Below are 24,448 nucleotides of genomic sequence, written 5' to 3' on the forward strand. Positions count from 1 at the left end.
CTCTACTCAACGTCTGATCACTTGACCCATCAAGACTCTCTTTGATTCAATGTCTGATCCTTACTGACCCATCGAGTATGCCCTATTCCGATGTTTGGTTCTCTTGATATGCTAAGTCGGTCGTTGCCTAGTATTTGATCTATCTGATCTACTAGAGCTTTCGTTGCTAAGTATCAGACCCACTTGACCTACTAGGATTTTTATTGCTTAGTATCGAGTCCACTTGATCTTCTAAGACTTCTTTGTTAAATCCTATGCAATTAACACAATTATAAGATCCATAAGAGCTTAATTTTTAAAATTTTGCCAATATCAAAATACAGATTTATTTATTTAGTGCATCCTTCACCAATAATCTCTCCTTTTTTGATGTCTAATAACTCAATTTGAAATTAAAATAAATGTAAGTACAAATCTTTTTTAAAGATAACAAAATTTCCCTTTAATTTAAAGCCTCCCTTGGATGAAAAAAAAACCCCTGAGGTTTTGCAAATTTCAAACCAAAAAGAATTTTCAACCTTTAAATCCATATTCTCCAAATCAAAAATGATTTTTCAAACTTTAAATTTATTCTCCCCTTCGATATATATCAAAATTGAAAACAATCATGGTTCAAAAAATACCTTATTTTTTGGAAATAATATTTTTTAATTCAAATTTTTCAAAAATTATTTTCATATAATATTTAAATAATAAGTTTATGGAACTAATTTTCACAAATACTCAATTCCTTTACAAATTTTGTTAAAGCATTTTCAAAATTATTTCATAAAAAATTTTAAATTAAGTCTAATGGAAAAACCTTTTGAAAACCAATAGTTTTTAAACATAAAATTGTTTTCAAATTTTTTTTTTTCAAGATTAATTTTGAAATGCCTTTTCAAAATTTTCAGAGCACTTAAGCAACTTTTCAAAGTAGTACAAATACATCTTTGAAAAACACATTGTGAATTTTTCAAAAATAAATTTGAAGAGCACTATGTAAATATTTTAATTAACTTTGACTAGTCATTTGTGAAAATAAATTTTTCAAAATGAATTTGAAAATTAACTTTGAAAGTTTTCAAATTTGCTAAATGTGTTAAAACATTTCTAAAGTTATTTCCAACTGATTTTGAAATCCTTAAAAAAACTTTAAAATGCTTTCAAAGTACTTAGAAATTTTCAAAATAATTTCAATGAACTTGAAAAACTTTTTCAAAGAAATTAAAATCATTTTTTTAATAACACTTTGAGAATTTTAACCTAATTTAATTGCTTGATAATTTGGAATTTAAAAATAAGCAATTAAAAAAATGCACTTTAATAAACAAAGAAAAGCAAAGAATGCACTTAAAATTAAGCCTGATGAAATTTAGAATGTTAAAAAATATACTAATGATGCAAAATAATCATGAATTTTAAGTCATTGTTTATATGAATCCAAGCATGTTTTCCAAAAATTTGAAATTGAAATGCACATGGATAAGATAAGTAATAAAGGCACACATGCATATAACTAAACCATAACATAAGTCACACAATACTAGTAGTCATAATATCCAGAAATCAAGCATATTCAGACCTAAACATATAACTAGAGGAGGAGACTGCTGGTTGATGTGCCATACCCTAACAATGTCAAGCATCTCTTGTTGCTGTTGTTCTAAGGCGATCCATAGGAATCCATCTTGCATCTCCTATCATAATCATGCATATGGATCATCTAGCTGCAGAGGAGTTGCCTGAGCAAATGGATACTCTAGCTCTGGCTGAGCATAATCAAGAGGAGGCAGCTCTATCAAAGGACTATCATCACCCTCAGGCTCGTCCTCCTCAGCCTGTGTAGATCATTGATAGAATGTGTTGTTGTGACATATTTACAAACAATTAATTACTGGAACCTCTCTCTACACTAATATAATATAGGAAATGATCTAGATCCTCTCTCACAAGGAATGTAGCGAAGATGATATCTTATGATCGATTTATTATCGATTTTGGGGTTTGAATTGGGATTCTAGAGATATTGGCAATGTAGATAAATCTAACCTAATCTAATCTAAGAATGCAAGGAAATAAGGAAGAGCTAAAGTGAAATATCCCTACTCTAAGAAAGAAATGTAATCCCTACTCTTAAGAGAAACCCAAACCTACTCTATGCTTGCAATCAAATTCATGGTATGCAAAGAACAATTAAACCTAATCCTCGCTACTGTATTGCATGATACAAATAAGGATTCTAATTACCACAACCACCATTGTATCAACTGAACAAACTAAAAATCAAACGATGACAAGCTAAAAATAAGGGAAAATAAACCAAATCAAAATACAAGGTATTCAAAGGAATGCACAACTTCAAATTAATCCTAGGAGAGAAACTAAACCAAGAATACTCACAGAACGAGATAGGGTAACCCCATGCTCAGATCAGGATCAGAGGAAGACATTTGGTGGCGATCGGATCTTGCGATGGTTGTGTGCGACGATGATGATGGCCGGAAGATGATGAGTTTGAGACTCGTGAAGGAGTAAGAAAATCTCTTGCTCTTCACAAGATTTATATGTGGTGATCGGAGGAGGAAGATGGGTGGAGCTCGGTGATGGCGCTCGTAGGAAGTAAATATAAGTACCCCGAGTTGGTTTTGATATGATCAACCAAGTCAAGTTAGGTCTTATTGTATTTGATCATTGTGTCCAAGTGTGCAGGAACTTAGGAACATAAGAAGTCGAGCAGAATATGTAGCTAACAAGAAGGATGACACGGGAAACGAGTCAACGGGCTCGGTGCATCCGAGGTACAAGGTGTTGCGGAAGAGTACACCGACAGACGAGAAGGACGCGCACGACACTTCCGAGGGACGAGAAATCAGAGCGGAAGACTACTAGAGGAGAGAAGGCCAGAGTTGGGTTTATGTGAACTCAACTCTGGATGCACTACAAGAAAATGTTCATTCAACAACACTCAAACGACAACGGTTTTATGTTAAACTATTGTCTTTTTACCTTTTAACAAAGGTTTTAATAAAAACTGTTGTCTTTTAGTAGTTTTTTTTCTTACGACAACGGTTTTTAAAAACTGTTGTCTATTTATGTTTTTTTGGGTCTACGACAACAGTTTTTAAATGCTATGACAACAGTTTTTGAAAATTGTTGTCTATGTGGATTTTTTTTAGGATTATGACAACGGTTTTTGAAAACCGTTGTCTATTAAGTGTTGTTGAATACCCTTATTTTTTTTCCTTCGCCGCTTTTTCCCTTCGTCATTTTTTACTGCCGCGTTTTTTCTTTCCCTCTCCTCGAAATTTTTTGCCGCCGCATTCCCCCCTTTACCTTCTCGATCCCTAAGGATTTTCGTCCAACCTATGATCTCTTCACCTACTTCACATTTTTTTTCCTCCTTCCTCTCCAAGCCCTAAACCTGTTGCCCCTTCTCCTTTTTTTTTCCTCGTGCTCGTCGTCCCCCTCATCATCGAGATGGACCGAGAGCAGCAGATCAACGATCTGGAGATGCAGCAGTCCGCCCTCCTCGGTGCCCCCCCAGCGACCCTGCCTTCCTAAAAGGGCACGCTTGAGACAGAAGCGATCCAACCCCATGCTTCGTTTGGCTTTAAGGTAGTCGGATTTTGTTTGATGAGCCACAAATACTTCAGTTTTCTTTCATGTTGATTTGAATCATGTTTTGGATTTCATGGAGGGTGATCCCATTTGGTTGTTTTCAGTGACTCCTTCTGACGAACGTAGATTTAGGGTAAAAGATAGATGAATTTTGATGCTATCCTCCGATTGCCTAAACAATTGATCTTGATTGCTGATCTGTTAATAATTAGCATTTGGGCGTCCTGTATTGTGCGGCAGTGAGTATACTGTTAGATGAATTCTTTGCTCATCAAGAATAGAAGTGTTATTCTTAACAGATATGCAATCTGCTAGTTTATCTTGCCCTTTTTGTGATTAACTTGCTCTTTTGTACCATCATTCTTCTTCCATTACAGTTTTTATGACTTAAAAAACTGTCTTTGTTTTCAGATAGTGATGGATGCTGGATCTTTTTTTCGGTCCATCTCGATGATGAGGGGGACGACGAGCACGTAAACAAAATAGACCTGTATCCTTTTCTTCGCTCGATTCTTTCATTTTGATGCTTCACGTAAGTTTGAGCTAACGCTTGAGTCAATATAGGTTAAGAACAGGTGGGCCGGCAAGACTATTGTGGATCTCTTTGCGGAGGAGTTCAAAGGCGTCAGTATTTTTTTTCCCCCCACTTTCAGACTGTTAGGTTGAAGCTTTTATTTGAGAGATCTTGAATTGACTTGTTCTGTTTTCGTTTGAGAAACCTTTCATTTAAGTGACTCTAGAGTTTGACTTTGTTACCGAGAACAGAGTTTGTGTGTGGACTTTCAGATTATGTAGGTGTTGTTGAACACTTTTGCCTCCTTGTTATCCATTTCTTCTTTATTGTTGAATAGTTTTGCCTCCTTGTTCGCTCTGAGGCTTCTGCAACTGCAAAATTGTAAAGTGAAAGATATTTACCATGTCAATAGGTAAATTTATAGTTGCCTCCAAATCCTGAAACATCCATTTTCGTCTTAAATCGTGTGTTTCTATAATGTCAACTAGTAGTGTAGTAGTAATAAGAGAGTTAGATTATATAAACATAGTTCATGTTGACTTTGAAAATCTTCCTTTCTTGGACATTAGATTTTGTTCTTTCTTGTTTTTGTTTTTTTCCTTCATATTGATGTTCTTTGTTACTACCTTAATTCTAGCATGTTCATCAAGATAACCTATTTCTATCTTCTTGTTTATGTTGCAGTAGCAACATACAAAATGTTTCTGTTTCTATTTCTATTTTGGTTCTATCCACAGTCCAAAAACTGAGTGCTTTGTACATGGTCATCATCATACAGCTACATACCCATTCTTGAGATACACTTTCTCACATGTCATCTTCTATTATTTGGCGTGTTTCGCATTTTCCTCTCTTTATGCAGGAATGTTCCCTCAGTGACTGTAAACTATAGCACTTCAGCGTCCTCAATTTCTTCCAGTGTATGTTTTTCATTGTTGCTTTCTCTTTCTTTTCAGCTCCTTATTCTGTCCATTGAGATGCATTTAATTCCATGCAGGAACCAGCCACAGCACTCTAATTGGAGGTCAAAATTCAGATTCAGCAGGCCAAGAAATTTGCAGTCTCGCAGGCTCAACAAGAAGGATGTTTGGGGAATTATAGAAGTTTTGATTCGCCATTTGGAAGCTATGGATTCAGTGAGGGCGCAATCAACCTGAAGCAGCGTCCTGTGTTGGTTGCTGCATCAATAGGAAGCTATGGAGCATATCTAGCAGATGGTTCTGAGTACAGGTGCATCTTGTTAATGCTGCTCGGGACTACAATATGATATGGAGGTCTTCATTAGATGATCATGTGATTGTTCTGTTTGTAGTGGAAACTATGGCCAAGAAATTACTGTGGAAATCGTCAAAGATTTTCACAGGAGAAGGCTTGAGGTTCTTTCTGAAGCTGGAGCTGATATAATTGCTTTTGAAACAATTCCAAATAAACTTGAAGCTCAAGTATCTTTTGATGTATTTGTAGAGCTAAGCAATGGTTCCTGCTCTTCCTTCGTTGCACATTTAGGTACTTGGGGTACTCAATACCAAAGAGTAAAATGTCACAAATAGTTGAGGCTTTGGATAAGATTTAGCTAAAACAGAAATTCAGAATAGAGTTTGTTACAAGAATCTACTGCAAATATTAAGAAGCTTGATTTTAGTGGAACCCTAGACTTGAGATTCTTATTTTGCTCAAGATGTTCCTTTTAGTGGATCCTAATTCTGACTTCTTTTACAGGCATATGTTGAACTTCTTCTGGAGTGTGACACAAAAATCCAGCTTGGTTTTCTTTCACTTCGAAGGATGGGATCAATGTTGTTAGTGGAGATTCTATGGCTGAATGTGTTTCTCTGGCTGATTCATGCAACAAAGTCGTTGCTATTGGAATCAACTGCACTGCACCTAGATTCATCCACAATTTAATTCTCTCTATTAAGAAGGTAATACCTATTGTACAGTCATTCTTTTTCTCTTTTTGTTTGGAATGAAGCTTAATGCTCAATTCAGAAGGAATCCATCATTGATACAAAATTTGACAACTTATTGATCTTAGTTAGTATTTCAGTCTTGTGACTTCATATTCTGTATTCCTTGTGACTTCATATTCTTGTGACTTCATATTTTAGTATTTATTTCTTGATTGACCATAAGTTATGATGTAGGTTATTGAGGATATGTCTATACAAGTCAATGTACCTGCTCTAGCAATGGAAGAGGTAAAAATATCTTTTGGAGTTGTCTTTTAGTTTATGGTAAAAACAGTTTCAAGTCACTGAAATACAATGGTTTTGCAGGTTGCTCCATTGGCCGTCTCAGATGCGGCTATGCTTGCCCCTGAGGAGATTTTTCATGGAAAAGGAAACATCAAAGAAGAGGCAGAGTTAACAAAAGAAGAGAGGAAAAGGAGACGGGCCAACCAGAAAAGAAGATTTCGAAGATTGAAAGGTATCCTTTATTCGCTTATATTTATGGTTCTGCTTATTTTCATGCTTGTCTACAATCTGTGCATAATGGTCAAAAAAATTAGTGGCGAACTTGTAACAGACATGATCCACCACTTAGAATTACATAGTTCTTGTGCACAGGATTGTATAATTTCATTCTGCTCTTTTTAGGTGCCCTCAAGAGTATTGGGAAGAATGCCGACAAGCTAAAAAAATGAAGAGATTTTAACAAATTAAGGAGCACTAGGAGCTGCAATCCCTCCTCTTCACCGACATCTAAGTAGAAAATCTTTTGTTATATTGTTCTACCTTTGTTTTAAAAATGTTATCATTTTGTTGGTTGCTTATGAAATTTTGTTGGTTGCTTATGAAATTTCTTCAGAATGTTATAAATATTATTTTTGAATGTTAGAAAATTATATATTAAATTTTATTTTGAAATTTAATATTTTGAATGATTTATAATATTGGAAAATTGTGTATTAATTTTTTTTCTAAAAAAGACAACGGTTTTTCACCGTTGTCGTAGATAGTTTAAAACTGTTGTTGAAGACCATGTTATTAAATGTAGACGCTCAAAGACAACGGTGAAAAGCTGTTGTCTTTGAAGAAAAAGACAACAGTTTTTCACCGTTGTAAAAAATGTTGTCTTTGCCTTCAAAGACAACGGTTAAAAACTGTTGTCTTTTGTCACCCCTTTTAACAACACGACCTTTAACAACAGTTCAAAATGGCCTACGACAACGGTGAAAAACCGTTGTTGTTTGACTTTTTTCTTGTAGTGATGGCCGGAGAATCACCCAAGTGATCGGAGTCGAAGCCAGACAAAGTCAACTCTGAGTTAACCTTGTCCAGATGCCTGGACCAAGTCCAGGCACCCGGACCGCCTTGGTGCCAAACACGTGCCTTGTTGCATAGTCATTGTTGCAAATCACTTTCGGATCCATGTCAGCAGCACTTCGAATACCCGGACTAGTCCAAGCGCCCAGACAAGGATGAATTGTTATTATCGCACCATTGAGTAGCCAGTGCGAGCAGATAAGGTGCATAGTTAGGGGCCCCGGAGAGGGTCCAGGCGCTTGGAGATGCCCTGTCAACAAAATGGCTAGTTCAACCAGTAGGCTATAAATAGAGCTCTGATCCTCTTCATTTGAGTACAACACTTGTTGTACTTTAGGTTTAATTTTATCTTTCATATTTATACTTTCAAATGTTGTACGAGGCTTCTCCGCCTCTGGCCTATCTCAAAGAAGGAGACTTTGCTAGTGCTAACATTGCCTTGGATTAGCTGTTGTATAATAATAAAGCAATACAAGCAGTATTATATTTGCACAAAAAATAGCATGCAATAGACAGATAAATAAAGGAGTAGGGTTTAGAATATAGTTATCCGGTTGAAGCGTCAGCACGCCGACTATCCTTAGAGAATTTATTGCCGCCTCACGGTGCAAAGGCTCTCCGGCAAAATTCCCCCAAGATCCGACAACCGCTCGTCTCGTCCGTAGGTGCACTCTAAAACGGACGCGACACTCGGACCCAACCTCAGATCGCCGGCAAAAGACCAAGCCTCAGGACAAAAAAAATGAGAAGAAAGCAGAAAGAATCGCACAGAGAAGGGAGAAAGCTCGAGACTTGAGTGAAGAATAGAGGTGCTGCAAGTCCCCTTTTATTCACTCTGAGACGGTGCGAAGCACTGCTTCGCTAGCGAGGAAACGCGCCTCAGTGTCGCGTCCGCGTCCCTTCCTCACGCGCGGAACAAAATCGAAGTCCGAAAACCAAACTCTGGTTTGGTTTTGGTTCAAACCGAACCAGAACCGGAAACCAAACTGGTTTGGTTCAGACTGAACCAAACCAGCAAAAATAGACCGGGCCGCCCGTGAGCGCAAGGCCCACGGGCTGGGGATTTGCACCCCCCCTGCGCGCGTTAATCGCGCACGTGACGCCCGGTTTATGGATTTCCGGCTCGAACCTCCCAAATCCACTCGATTTGGGCTTGGCCCGCGCATGCGTGTAGGTCCTCTTATCATTGCTAAGCAAGGATGGAAGAGCTTCCTATATAAGCCCTTCCAAGCTTCTCCACTTAGTAATGTGGGACTAAAAACACTACAAAAAATGTTTTGAATTTAAAACAAAATTCAACAATCCCCCACAAATTCAAATCATTTCGGTTAAAAACAAAAAACAAAAAAAATATGTCCTGAGGCTAGGTTGCAATGAGCTTTTAGTGAAAATACCTTTCGGTTTGAATTTTCACCTAAGTACACCAATCTTATTCACATAAGTTTGAAGTGAACTAGGTCTTGAACTTAAACCTTTTTATATGTGAAGTCAAATGGTAACAACTCATCACGGGTGACGGTTGAATCCTTCTGGGTTGGTGCATTACGGCCATGCCACCGAATCTTGTTTCATAAGTGCTAAGGGGAGTTGCCTAGACCCCCCACACTACGACCACACAATTACACTTACATAAGTGAGTTCTCCAAGGATGTACTGCGAGCATCCTGTCAATAAGACCTTGAACTCATTAAGAGCCTCCAAGCTCATCCTTACTAGCAGTCAAGCATCTATCGAGGGAAGAGACTATGAGATTACATCTCAATCAATTTGATGCTTACGGTTCACCCTTATAACTTGTTTATACCACATTGAACCTACTTCTTGGGATCTCCAATCAGATAGGTTGGGTTGCCGTTATAGATGAAACCAAGATAGGCCTCAGTCCCATTCTCTTACTGGATCTCTTGATTTTCTCGGAATCAAGTCCTTTTGTGAGTGGATCAGCAATATTGTCTTTTGAACTTATGAAGTCCAATGATACCACTCCAAGAGACACTAGCTCACGAATAGACTTCAATCTTATTCGTACATGTCTCTTCTATTTCTGGTTATACTTGGAGCTTCTAATCTGAGCTATTGTTGTTTGATTATCATAGTGTACTGAAATAGAAGGTATTGGCTTTACCATCAAGGGAATTTCTGAAAGAAGACCCTTAAGCCAATCAGCTTCAGTTACTGTGGTATCTAAAGCACACAATTCTGCCTCAGATGTAAAACGGGATATAATCGTCTGTTTAACAGACCTCCAAGCAACTGCACCGCCTCCAAGTGTAAAGACATAACCAGTAACGCCTTTACACTCAGCAGTGTCTGCTATCCAACTAGCATCACTATATCCCTCCAGGACTGCAGGGAATCTCCCATACCACAAGCCCAAGGATATAGTACCTTTTAGGTATCTGAGTACTCTGTCTAATACATCCCAATGGGTTATGTCCGGACAGCTGGTAAACCTGCTCAATTTCGTTATAGCAAAAGAAATATCAGGTCTAGAACAATTAGCTAAATACATTAGACTACCTATTATTTGTGAGTATCTTAATTGAGACACTGCCACACCACTATTATTCTTATGGAGAGTTTTTGAAGGGTCATATGGTGTGACAACAGATTTAACTTGGCTATAACCATATTTCTCTAATACTCTCTCAACATAGAGTAACTGAGAAATTGTTATTCCATCAGTTGAACGAGTCAACTTCAACCCTAAAATCATATCAGCACAACCCATATCCTTCATATCAAACTTACCACTTAAGAGGGCCTTAGTCTCATTAATAATAGAAAGGTTAGTTCCAAATAGTAGAATATCATCTACATATAAATATAGGATAATACAATTATCACCTTTCATTTTAGCATACACACATTTATCAGAGTCATTTACTTCAAAGCCAAACGATAGCATAACTTTATCAAATTTTTCGTACCACTGCTTTGGAGCTTGCTTCAAACCATAAAGAGATTTGACTAACCTACAGACTTTATTCTCATTTCCAGAGACTACATATCCCTCAGGCTGATCCATATATATCTCTTCTTCTAGATCTCCATTTAGGAATGTCGTTTTGACATCCATTTGATGGACCTCAAGATGATATATGGATGCTAATGCGATTAACACTCGGATTGTAGTAATTCTGATAACAGGAGAATAAGTGTCAAAATAGTCAATCTCTTCTTTTTTGTTTGAATCCCTTAGCAACTAGGCGGGCTTTGAATTTATCTACTGACCCATCAGGTTTTAGTTTTCTCTTAAACACCCATTTACATCCTATAGTGGTATACTCAGGAGGTAAATCTACCAACTCCCAAGTGGCATTAGAGATAATAGAGTCCATTTCACTTTTAATAGCCTCTTTCTAGTGTTTAGCTTCAGGAGAAGCCATGACATCTCTATATGTCACAGGATCACCTTCTATATTATAGGTGATAAAGTCCTGATCTAAATCCGTAGACACACGTTGCCTCTTGCTCCTTCTCGGTTCTGTATACTCACTAGATTCATCTAGTCTAGAGTGACTTGAGGAAGGTGTACCCACTATGGATAATGGGACCTCTACGGAAGAAGGCTCATTTCTAGTAGAAATACTAGATTGAGGTGTTCTCGTGTTCATAGGAAATATATCCTCAAAAAATGTAGCATCGCGAAGTTCTACAATAGTATTTGCATCAATTCCAGGAATTTCTGATTTAATAATCAGGAACCTATATGCAATACTATTTTGAGCATAACCCAAGAAAATACCATCTACGGTCTTTGGACCAAGTTTTTTCCTTCTGTGTTCAGGTATTAGTACCTTTGCCAGGCACCCCCACACTTTAAGGTATTTCAAACTTGTCCTTCGGCCTTTCCAAAGCTTATATGGGTTTTATCCCTTGACTTCATTGGGACTCTATTTAGCACATGACATGCAGTGTATAGAGCCTCCCCCCCACATAAAGTTGGGTAACCCAGAACTGCCTAACATGGAATTAATCATATCTTCAAGGGTTCGATTTTTTCGTTCTGCTATACCGTTGGATTGAGGACTATATGGAGTAGTTACCTCATGGATTATACCTGTATCTTGACAAAATTTTCGAAACAGGTTCGAGGTAAATTCTCCACCCCTATCAGACCTTAACCTCTTAATAGTTTTATCAGTTTGATTCTCAGCTTCAGATTTAAAAATCATAAATTTATCTAAAGCTTCATCCTTGGTTTTTAGCAAATAAACATAACAATAACGAGAGTGGTCATCAATGAAGGTAATGAAATACCTTTTATGGTCTCTCGTTATTACACCGTTAAACTCACAACAGTCAGTATGAATCAATTCTAAAATATCAGAATTTCTATCAACTGATTTGAAGGGTTTACGGGGTTGTTTATATTGCACACAAATTTCACATTTTTTCTTATCATTTATAGCATGCTTAGGGATCATGTCAAGATTCATCATCCTTTTACGGTATTAAAATTGACATGTCCTAATCTGTCATGCCACAGATCATAAGACTCAATGTTATATGAACAACCAATATTAGAAGTTTTATTTAAAGTAGCATTTTCTACATTGAGTTTAAATAAACCTTCATTAAGGTAACCTTTTCCAATAAAGGTTCTTAAATGTAATATTACAACTTTATTACATTTGAAGTTCAACTCATAACCAGCACGGACTAACTTTGATCCGCTAATCAAATTCCGACGGACCGCTGGAACATGATGCACCTCATGCAGTGACAGGACTTTTCCAGAGGTGAACCTCAGGTCAACTTGTCCTATCCCAAACACCCTGGCTGCAGAATGGTTCCCCATGGTCACGGAAGTGCCTTCAATTACCTGATAAGTAAGGAAGGCAGAGTGATCAGCACAACAGTGTACATTAGCACCTGTATCAACTAACCATTCATTGGGTTGATAGATCAAGTTTAGTTCGGGTTTGAAGGTAACAAACCTATCGCTGGTGTCGTCACTAGCAGTCACGACATTTACTTGTGCCTTGGTGTTGGACGTATTGCTTTGGTTCTTGTCCTTTCGCTTAGGGCAGAATTTGGCATAATGTCCAACCTGTCCACATGCCCAGCAAGGCTTAGGTTTGGTTCCAGTTTTCTTTTGAACCTTTGGGTTGGGTTTCATCTTGTTCTTCATTTTCTGATTTTTGAATTTCTTCTTGTCAGATGAGACTACTACATTTGCCTTTGGAATAAAATCCATAGGCATTCTCGTATCATCATTTTTATGTTACTTCCGATGTTCTTCTTCGATATTTAAGGCAATCATCAAATCTTCTAGAGAGATTTTACCTCTCCGATGTTTAAGAGTCATGCCAAAATCTTCCCAACTCGGAGGCAATTTTTCGATGATAGACAAGACCTGAAATTTTTCAGGTAATGGCATATCTCCTTCAGCAAGACCATGAATTTGAACTTGGAATTCATGTGTCTGCTCAACCACAGATTTGCCTTCAACCATTTTGAAGTTCAGGAATTTTGCCACAGTATACTTTTCTAAACCAGAATCTTCGGAGTTATATTTTTTATCCAAAGATTTCCACAGCTCTTTAGCTGAAGAGGTTGAGCAGTACACATCAAATAGTGCGTCTGAGAGGGCAGACAGGATTCTCCCATGGCAGAGATAATCCCTTTGCTTAAACCTCTCTAAGGCAGCACTACGGGCAGGTTCCTCTTCATTAGGTGAAGGAGGGTCTGTTTCTATAACGGAGAATAACCCTAGCGTAGTAAGCCAAAATTTCATCCGTTGTTGCCAACGTCTGAAGTTTTGTCCGTAAAATTTCTCGGGTCTAGCACTAGCCTCATCAGATCCTATTACCCTATCATTCATCATGTCTATTGATACATGCAATAAATTCTCTAAGAATGTTGTATAATAATAAAGCAATACAAGCAGTATTATATTTGCACAAAAAATAGCATGCAATAGACAGATAAATAAAGGAGTAGGGTTTAGAATATAGTTATCCGGTTGAAGCGTCGGCACGCCGACTGTCCTTAGAGAATTTATTGCCGCCTCACGGTGCAAAGGCTCTCCGGCAAAATTCCCCCAAGATCCGACAACCGCTCGTCTCGTCCGTAGGTGCACTCCAAAACGGACGCGACACTCGGACCCAACCTCAGATCGCCGGCAAAAGACCAAGCCTCAGGACAAAAAAGACGAGAAGAAAGCAGAAAGAATCGCACAGAGAAGGGAGAAGCAAGTCCCTTTTTATTCACTCTGAGAAGGTATGAAGCACTGCTTCGCTAGCGAGGAAACGCGCCTCAGTGTCACGTCCGCGTCCCTTCCTCACGCGCAGAACCAAACTCTAGTTTGGTTTTGGTTCAGACCGAACCAAAACCGGAAACCAAACTGGTTTGGTTCAGGTTTGGTTCAGACTGAACCAAACCAGCAAAAACAGACCGGGCCGCCCGTGAGCGCAAGGCCCAAGGGCTGGGGATTTGCACCCCCCCTGCGCACGTTAATCGCGCACGTGATGCCCGGTTTATGGATTTCCGGCTCGAACCCCCCCAAATCCACTCGATTTGGGCTTGGCCCGCGCATGCGTGTAGGTCCTCTTATCATTGCTAAGCAAGGATGGAAGGGCTTCCTATATAAGCCCTTCCAAGCTTCTCCACTTAGCAATGTGGGACTAAAAACACTACAAAAAATGCTTTAAATTTAAAACAAAAATTCAACATTAGCAACCTTCCCGGTTGCAAACCAAGTAAATCTCGATAGCCTCAAATTTCTTTTTATGCGTTATCTTTTTTACTTATTAAGTATTTGTCTAATTTAAGTTGAAAGATCAAGAAGGGTATTTTTGTAATTTTAGGGTAATTCAACTTCCTCTTGTCAGTTGCACGAGACCTACAATTGGTATCAGAGCCCAACCACCTCATAAGGACTAATCATCGACTGAAGCAATAAGACGATGGTCGGTTCAAGCATTCATCTACCGAAGTTCAAAGGATAATTTGCGCTCTAGAAGCGCAAAATGGAGGTATATTTTAAAACCAATTTTGATATTTTTTTTCTGACGTTAAAAAATGATTTTGAAGTACCCAGGGATGAAAACGGAGAAGACAAAGAGGAACATTTGTGGAACAAAAAGTAGGAAGCCGACTTTGTGGCTAACAACAAAGCATAATTTCATCTGCTAATTGTACTACCACTGTAAGAAGTCAACCGAATCGATGCCTATAACTCTGCTAAAGATATCTGAGAGAAATTTCTGGAACTCCATAAAGGTACCTCGGAGACCAAGCTAGCAAGACGGGACATCCTCTGGAATCAGCTAACAAACCTCTAGATGAACAAGGGAGAGAAGGTGACTCAACTCCATGTGAAGATTAAAGAACTAATCACCCAACTCAACAACCTTAGAGAGTCAGCAATGAATTAGGACTCAATCTAATACGCGCTCAATACCTTTTCAAGAACACAAGAATTGTCATCCTTAGTAGATGCATACTACATCTCTAAGGACTTGAAAGTAAGTACCCTAAAAGAGTTATTCTTGACTTTCAAATTACACAAGTCTCGATGTACAGGAGTTTCAAAAGAAATAGAGTCAAGTTAGAACCTAGCCTTGCAAGCCAAGAAGGACGAACTTGATTCTGACACATCACTCGACGAAGATAAAGTTGCATTTATGATAAGGAAGTTTAGTAAATTCCTTAAGTCTAATAAGTTTAACAAGTTATAGGCTAAGAAGCTTCCATGAAGCAAACGAAAGATTCGGTGCTATAACTGTCAAGAAAAAGAGAACAACAAGGATAACTACTCAAAATTGAAGGAGAAAGACAAGAACAAAAGGCCAATACTAATAGAACACAAGAACCTAAAGGCAACATGAGACGAATCATCGTCATTAGAATTAGAGATTGAAGCCTACACCAAACTTGCACTTATGGCAAGTCACCAAGAAGTCAACGACGAAGCAAGCTCATCAGAAATGAGCATCAATGAAGGGGGATGCACTTTATAAGAAAACAACGATCAAGGGGAAGCGTTGAATAGCGAAACCGACACGGTAAGTAAGGTACGTTCTCTACCTCTCGATTAGTTATATCAATTTGTCAAAATACTTTCTAGAAGTTCAATTAAGAAAGAAAATTTAAAATTAAAATAACCTTAGTAAAATCATGCTTATTAGAAGATTTTTATAAATTAAAAGCTGAAAATGAAAAATTAAAGGATCAAATTAATTTTTTAATAAATTCTATAGTTCTAAATTTAAGGAATTATCCAGGGCTAAATTGATATTTTAGACTTCATAAGGTGTAAATTAAAAAAATTCCTAAAAAATATATATCACACAATTTTTTGAGAAATCTAGTATGTAGGAATTTATTTTGGGTTCTTAAATCATGCTTAATTTAAAATTTTATGCATGTTTTAATTTTAATTTTCCTTAATTTTTTTTACATGCTTAAAATTATCTTATAGTTAAAATTTTCAAATAAATTGTTTTGTCTCCTTTCTGTTCTAAATTAATTAGGTTTTATTTTTTTTTTTGAAAAAGACATTTGTTACTTAGTAGTAGAAAAATTTGAGAATTTTCCGAGCATTAAATAATTTTGTATAAATTTCTTAACAAAAATTATATTTTAAAATTTTAAAAAGTTTCACGAGTTATTTTTTGTAAAAATTTACTTTTTTATGATAAAATATTATGTTCTCTATTACAAGATTTTTTTTTGATATTTGTTGATAGTTATCTAATTTATTTTGAATTATTTATTAAAAATAATGTTCTTATAATTAAAAAATATCTAGACATTATATTTGAAAATTTTATTTTTTCTATGAATAAGTATTAAATTTTCTATATTTAAAAAAATTATCACAATTTTTAGATATCAGATTCTATTTTTAAGCATCTAACTTTGAAAATTGGTATTTTTGATTTAAAAATTCTTATCGGTCAAAATAAATATTTACTTGTCATCAAAATGTTTATTTTGACTTTCCTATTATGTTTATGTTGGTTGCTACTCGGAAAATTTATAGGTTCCACTGTACAAAAATTTTGTACAAAGGTCTGAACCTTTTCCTAGCTACCATGTGTTCTTTTAAATTAAATTTTGGATCGCCTACGGAACTTAACACGTTTGATCCAAAACTTAATCTATTTGTTCTTTTAGGTTTTGACTTGGATCTCCTGCGGAACTTAACACGTTCGACCCAAGTCTCCTTAAGTTATTAATTCCATTAAATATTAATTTCCATAAAAGGTTCCCAGTACTGACGTGGCGAGGCACATGGCCTTCTTGGATATGGGAGCAACCACCACCGACTAGACAAAACCTTTAATAGAAAGCTAATATTTAATTTCCTAAAATAACTTTAGGTTAACCAAAGAGAACAATCAAATCACAAGGAAAAGAAAGAAACAAAAGAACACAACATCGAAAACCATATTCGAAATACTAGACCGTAAGCCTCTTGTATTTGGTATTATTTCCATAAATAACTAGCATGATGCGGAAAAGGAAAAACTACTAGTTATACCTTCTAGAAAGACCTCTTGATCTTCTACCGTATTCCTCTTCTAACCTCGGACATTGTGTGGGCAACGATCTACCAAGATGAGAAACCACCAACCACCTTCTTCTCCTCCAAGCAAGGTTCGCCACAAAGGAAAACTTCACCAAGGAGAAAAACCAAAATACTAACCAAGCTCCAAGAGATGCTAGCTTCCTCTCCTTCTTCTTCTTCTCCTAGTAGTATCCGGCCACCACAAGAGCTCCAAGGGAGAGGGAGAGGTTCGGCCACCACAAGAGGAAGAGAAGGAGATGATGGCCGGCCACACCAAGGAACAAAAGAGGGAGAGAAATAATAGATGTTGTGTCTCATGAAGGCACCCTCACCCCTTCTTTTATATTCCTTGGCCTAGGCAAATTAGGAAATTTAATTACAATAAAATTTCCTTAATTTTCCTTGACATGAATTAATTGAGAAAAATAAAATAAAATTTCCCAATCAACTTGTAATGGCCGGCCACAATCGAAAGAAGCAAATTAGGAGAGTTTCAATCAACAAATTAAAACTTCCTAATTTGTTTCCGGAAATTTTAAAAAATAAAATTTCTCTTTAAAAATCTCTTCATGGTTAATAAAAGGAAATTTCTATAACTTTAATTTTATTAACATGTGAATAATTTTAAAGAGAAAATAAAACATCTCTCCAATCTACAAATAAGGAAAGAGATCTAATCTCTTTCTTTAATCTTTTGTAGATCTTTTACAAGAGAGATATTTTAATTTTAATTCTCTTTAAATTATATCTTCCACATAATAATAAAAATTAAAATTAAATTTCTTTTTTAATTTAATTTGGCCGGCCCCCACTAGCTTGGGTTCAAGCTAGGGCCGGCCACCCAAAATCATACCTAGGCCGGCCCCTTATTGGTGGGTGGGTATAGGTGGGTATAGAACTCTATAAATAAGAGGCTACGATAGGGACCGAGAGGAGGAATTGGTTTTGGTCTCCCGATAAAATTAAGCATCCCGTGTTCGCCCCGAACACACAACTTAATTTTATCAATGATAATTCATTCCACTAGAGAACTATCATTGAACTACCGCACCAATCCCAAATTACATTTTTTGGGCTCCTTCTTATTATGAGTGTGTTAGTCTCCCTGTGTTTAAGATATCGAATGTCCACTAATTAAGTGAGTTACTGACAACTCATTTAATTAATATCTAAGTCCAAGAGTAGTACCACTCAACCTTATCGTCATGTCGGACTAAGTCCACCTGCAGGGTTTAACATGACAATCCTTATGAGCTCCTCTTGGGGACATTATCAACCTAGTATCTCTAGGACACAATTTCCTTCTATAATCAACAACACACACTATAAGTGATACCATTTCCCAACTTATCGAGTTTATTGATTCATCGAACTAAATCTCACCCATTGATAAATTAAAGAAATAAATATCAAACATATGTGCTTGTTATTATATTAGGATTAAGAGCACACAATTCCATAATAACTGAGGTCTTTGTTCCTTTATAAAATCAGTATAAAAGAAACGACCTCTAATGGTCCTACTCAATACACTCTGAGTGTACTAGTGTAATTATATAGTCAAGATAAACTAATACCTAATTACACTACGACCTTCTAATGGTTTGTTCCTTTCCATTTTAGTCGTGAGCTACTGTTTATAATTTATAAGGTACTGATAACATCATCTTCTGTATGTGACACCACATACTATGTTATCTACAATATAAATTAAATGAACAACTACAAACAAATGTAGACAATTTGACCAAATGTGATTCTTTATTCATAATGAATGTTTACAAAGCTTAGGCTTTCAGTATACACTCCAACAATCTCCCACTTATACTAATGACTAAGTTGCCATATCTTCTACCATACATCTGATTCCCATTCCCTCCACATGCCGATCGAAAGCTTTCGCCGGAAGGGCCTTAGTGAAAGGATCTGCCAGGTTATCCGCTGATGCAATCTTGGCGATGACAACTTCTCCTCGCTTCACGATATCTCGTATCAGGTGGTACTTGCGCTCTATATGTTTACTTGCCTTATGAGCTCGTGGTTCCTTCGAGTTTGCAACTGCACCACTATTATCACAATAAATTGTGATGATTTTGGGCAAACCAGGAATCACATCTAAGTCCATTAGAAAGTTCCTGAGCCATACTGCTTCTTTAGCCGCCTCAGAGGCTGCTACATACTCAGCTTCCATGGTTGAGTTCGAAACACATTTCTGCTTAACACTCCTCCATGCAATGGCTCCACCTCCTAAAGTAAACACATAGCCTAATGTAGACTTACTGTTGTCCCTATCTGATTGGAAATCTGAATCCGTGTAACCTATAAGGAGCAAATCGTCTGCTTGGTAAACTAGCATATAATCTCTAGTCCTTCTCAGGTACTTTAATATATGCTTTACCGCAGTCCGATGTCCTTGTCCAGGGTTACTCTGATATCTGCTAACCATGCCCACAACAAAACAGATATCAGGTCTCGTACATAGCATTGCATACATTAGTCTTCCTACAGCCGAAACATAAGGAACTGCTTTCATGTCCTCTATCTCTTTCGATGTCTTTGGAGACATCTCTTTAGATAGAGCTATTCCATGTCTAAAAGGTAAGAAACCTTTCTTGGAATCCTGCATGCTAAAACGAGCAAGGATTGTATCTATATATGAAGCTTGGGATAGACATAACATTCTCTTCTTACGATCCCTTATAACTTTGATCCCAAGAATGTGTGCACAATCTCCTAAGTCCTTCATATCAAATTGTTTGGACAACCATACCCTTACGTCTGATAATACCTTGACATTGTTGCCAATTAACAAAATATCATCTACGTATAGTACAAGAAATACCACCACGTTTCCGTTACACTTCTTATATACACAAGACTCATCCGGACTTTGAATAAATCCATTTGACTGGATTACTTCATTAAATCGGATGTTCCAAGATCTTGAAGCTTGCTTTAATCCATAAATGAACCGATTGAGCTTGCACACTAGATGCTCTTTGCCTTTTTCAATAAATCCTTCTGGTTGCTTCATATGGATGTTCTCTTCAAGACTTCCATTAAGGAAAGATGTCTTGACATCCATTTGCCAAATCTCATAATCCATATGAGCAGCAATGGATAAGAGTATCCGGATAGACTTAAGCATGGCTACCGGTGAAAAGGTTTCCTCATAATCGATTCCCTCTTTCTGAGTGTACCCTTTCGCAACAAGCCTAGCTTTGAAGGTTTCTACCTTCCCGTCTGTCCCTCTTTTCCTTTTGTAGATCCACTTGCATCCAACGACTTTTACACCATCAGGTGGTTCTACAAGCTCCCAGACCTTATTAGAGTACATAGACTCTATTTCAGAATTCATTACCTTTTGCCAAGATGCTGCATCTATATCTTGGAGTGCTTCGTCATATGTTCGTGGATCAAGTTCATGTTTACCCGGAATCAAGTCCGAAGACTCTTCCAAAAATATGAATCTTTCAGGCTGCCTTACAACCTTCCCACTATGACGAGGCACTGTCTGTGGTTGTGTATCATGTGTGACACGTGTTGCAGTCTCTTGTGGTACTTCATCTTGTACTGTCGGTACTGAAGTAGACATGTCATCTCTAAGTTCTTCTAAAATAACTTTACTACTGGGCTTGTGATCCATTATATAGTCTTCTTCTAAAAACTGGGCATTGGTGCTAACAATGACCTTCTGGTCTTTAGGACTATAAAATAAACCACCTTTCGTTCCTTTGGGATATCCTACAAACACGCGAACTTCTGTACGAGATTCTAACTTATCAGCATCTGGTTTCAGCACATGTGCTGGACTACCCCAAATCCGAATATGTCTTAGACTGGGTTTCCGCCCATTCCACAATTCTATGGGAGTAGAAGCAACTGATTTAGAAGGTACTAAGTTCAGAACGTATACTGCTGTTTCCAGAGCATATCCCCAAAATGAATTTGGTAATTCTGAATAACTCATCATCGATCTAACCATCTCCATAAGAGTCCTATTCCTTCGTTCTGCTACACCATTCTGTTGGGGTGTTCATAATTGGGATTGAATCGACCTCGATAAGTAATTCCTAAACTCTCCTAAGAGGTATTCGCCACCACGATCAGATCGTAGTGTCTTGATACTTTTACCTAATCGTTTTTCCACATCAGCCTTGTATTCTTTGAACTTATCAAAGCACTCGGACTTGCGGCGCATTAGGTAAATATATCCGTATCTTGAATAATCGTCTATGAAAGAGACAAAATATTCAAAACCTCCTCTTGCCTGGACAGACATAGGACCACACAAATCAGAGTGAACCAATTCTAACACTTCTTTGGCTCTATACCCCTTGGCCTTAAAAGGCCTCTTGGTCATTTTACCTTCCAAGCAAGATTCACAAGTTGGAAAATTTTCCAACTCTAATGAACCCAAAAGTCCATCGGCTATAAGCCTCTGAATCCTACTCAAGTTAATATGACCAAACCTTAGATGCCAAAGATATGCTTGGTTCATTTCTGAAGGTTCTTTTCTCTTATTTGAGTTAGAAGATGAATTATAAATTTCCATGTTTTGCTTTATGGAAGAAATTGGATTTAAAGTATACAAATTGCCAACTAATGCACCAGAACAGATAATCACTTTATTTCTTTTAATAACTACATCGTTACTGAAAGAAACTGAATATCCATTTAGAAACTGAAATTAAATTCTTTCTAAAACTGGGTACATAAAGACAATTTCTTAAAACCAAATTTCTATTTCTACTAAAAGACAAGTAGACGTCTCCCACTGCAACAGCTGCCACCTTAGTAGCATTGCCCATGTAGACGGTAATCTCCCCTTCAGATAGTCGTCGGGTTTCCTGGAACCCCTGCAAGGAATTGCAGACATGATCAGTGGCTCCCGTATCTACACACCAGGTGCTGGTAGATAACACCGCTAAACATGTTTCAACAACTAGAGCATGAGATATACCTTTGTTTTGGTTCTTACGAGGACAGTCCGCCTTCCAATGTCCTGCCTGCTTGCAGATGAAGCACTTGCCCTTCGGCTTCTTCACTCCAGCTTTAAATCCCGTACTCTGAGATTTATTCACTTTCTTTGCTGAGCCAGCTTGTTTCTTCTTCTTCTTTCCTCTCGGTTTAGAAGTAGAACCATTTTCAGCAAAGTGAATTTGAGAATTATGACGAAATAATCCTTCTGCTGCTTGAAGTTCTGTCAGTAGTTCCCCTAATGAATAAATCCTCTTATTCATATTATAGTTCAGGCGGAACTGCTCAAAACTTCTAGGTAGCGTTTGGAGGATCATATCGATCTGGGTTTCCCCATCAATTTCTCCTCCAAGGATGTATCTCGCTCAAATAAGCCATCATCTTTAGGATATGATCCCTTACAGGAGTACCCTCTTCATGGTGGCTGTCATTATCTTTCTCATAGCTTCTTGTCTAGAAGTCCTACTCTGATGACCAAAGAGTTCCTTGAGATTGTTCATAATATCAGAAGCCGTTGGCAAACCTTGATGCTGATGTTGCAATACATTTGACATTGAAGCCAAAATGTAACACCGCGCCATCTCATCTGCCTTTACCCATCTCTTATGATATTCAATCTCCTCTTGGGTAGATTCACCAGTGGGTGTATCAGGACAAGGTTCAGTCAGTACAAATTTATAGCTTTCAGCAGTCAGAATAATTTGGTCCAGTAAGTCTATTTTGTTGAAGTATGATGGACAGTGGGTTGAAAGTCATCCTAAGAATCACAAATAACTTTTGGTCAGAACTCTAAATTTAGAATAATATTGATTCCTCAAACAATACTATTTTAAATTAACCAACACCTCATAACACCGTGAATTTTGTATGCCACGTTAGTGTGGACGTATACAATTTCAACATTTGTAAAAGGAGGATTTTAACCCATTAATTTTATTATCTTGTCAATCCTAACTTTTTGACAAATAAAATTAATAGTTGGTATTATTTGGTCACACAAATAATAGCAGTGACTCCGTTGGGGAGGATACTATTAGATGTGTCTAAGTGTACACCATTACTTGACACTAAGTCCATTAATAAGATTATGCCCCTTCCGTTGGGGAAGATCACACGCTCTTATTTAACTTCCTATAGTCATCCAAAAATGGAAGTCTGTTCTAGTGATCCGCAAACAAGCTCATCCGTTATGGAGGAAGGCACTCAGAGCCAACGCGCAAGCTTGTTTGCATCACTTACAAACCAGTAATGGAGACCATGGGATTTACTTAAAAATCCCTCTCCCACTTAGTTATTTATAAATGAGGAATTTTAACTATGCTAGCCTACTAAACTTGTAAACTAACATGCACACACAGCAAAATATAAAAGCAATAAATAGAAAATCTAATTTTCAACTATTATGGATATTATCTTTAATTGTCCTCCGTGTGTTGTCATCCGAAGCTGCTGCCATATTTGGCCACCGCCACCGGGTCTAACTGTCGCATCCATCTTGCTCCTAGTTCCGCTTTGCAAGATTCGATCCGCGACATAAATAGGATTTTACATTTTTGATCCTATATTCCATAAAAGGAATGTATATGTATCTAGATCAAAAATAAAATCCTAATAAAACTAAATACAGCTCCTGCTGTATTTTAATACAATCATGCACACACATATAAATGCCCTTGACATGTCCAAGGGTCCAATCACACACATAATAACTAAAAGCCATAATAGTTGGATCCTGCATCCACAAAGTTAGCACATCCTACTATTAACCTGCCTAAATTATGTATGACATGTGCATAATTAAACTAAATACCAAATACATAGAGGTAAAACCCTAGCTCTAATACCAATTGTTGGTTGCTACTCGGAAAACCTATAGGTTCCACTGTACAAAAATTTTGTACAAAGGTCTGAACCTTTTCCTAGCTACCATGTGTTCTTTTAAATTAAATTTTGGATCGCCTGCGGAACTTAACACGTTTGATCCAAAACTTAATCTATTTGTTCTTTTAGGTTTTGACTTGGATCTCCTGCGGAACTTAACACGTTCGACCCAAGTCTCTTAAGTTATTAATTCCATTAAATATTAATTTCCATAAAAGGTTCCCAGTACTGACGTGGCGAGGCACATGACCTTCTTGGATATGGGAGCAACCACCACCGACTAGACAAAACCTTTAATAGAAAGCTAATATTTAATTTCCTAAAATAACTTTAGGTTAACCAAAGAGAACAATCAAATCACAAGGAAAAGAAAGAAACAAAAGAACACAACATCGAAAAACATATTCGAAATACTAGAACGTAAGCCTCTTGTATTTGGTATTATTTCCATAAATAACTAGCATGATGCGGAAAAGGAAAAACTACTAGTTATACCTTCTAGAAAGACCTCTTGATCTTCTACCGTATTCCTCTTCTAACCTCGGACATTGTGTGGGCAACGATCTACCAAGATGAGAAACCACCAACCACCTTCTTCTCCTCCAAGCAAGGTTCGGCCACAAAGGAAAACTTCACCAAGGAGAAAAAAACCAAAATACTAACCAAGCTCCAAGAGATGCTAGC

At 37.3% G+C, this 24,448-nt stretch overlaps 1 pseudogene; it reads left to right on the forward strand.

The window, feature by feature from the left end:
* Window positions 1-5,231: 5,231 nt before the first annotated feature.
* LOC121978220 lies at window positions 5,232-6,084 on the forward strand (annotated as a pseudogene).
* The last annotated feature ends 18,364 nt before the right edge of the window (window positions 6,085-24,448 follow it).

Source organism: Zingiber officinale, chromosome 4B (assembly GCF_018446385.1).
Source record: "Zingiber officinale cultivar Zhangliang chromosome 4B, Zo_v1.1, whole genome shotgun sequence".
NCBI classification, from domain to species: domain Eukaryota; kingdom Viridiplantae; phylum Streptophyta; class Magnoliopsida; order Zingiberales; family Zingiberaceae; genus Zingiber; species Zingiber officinale.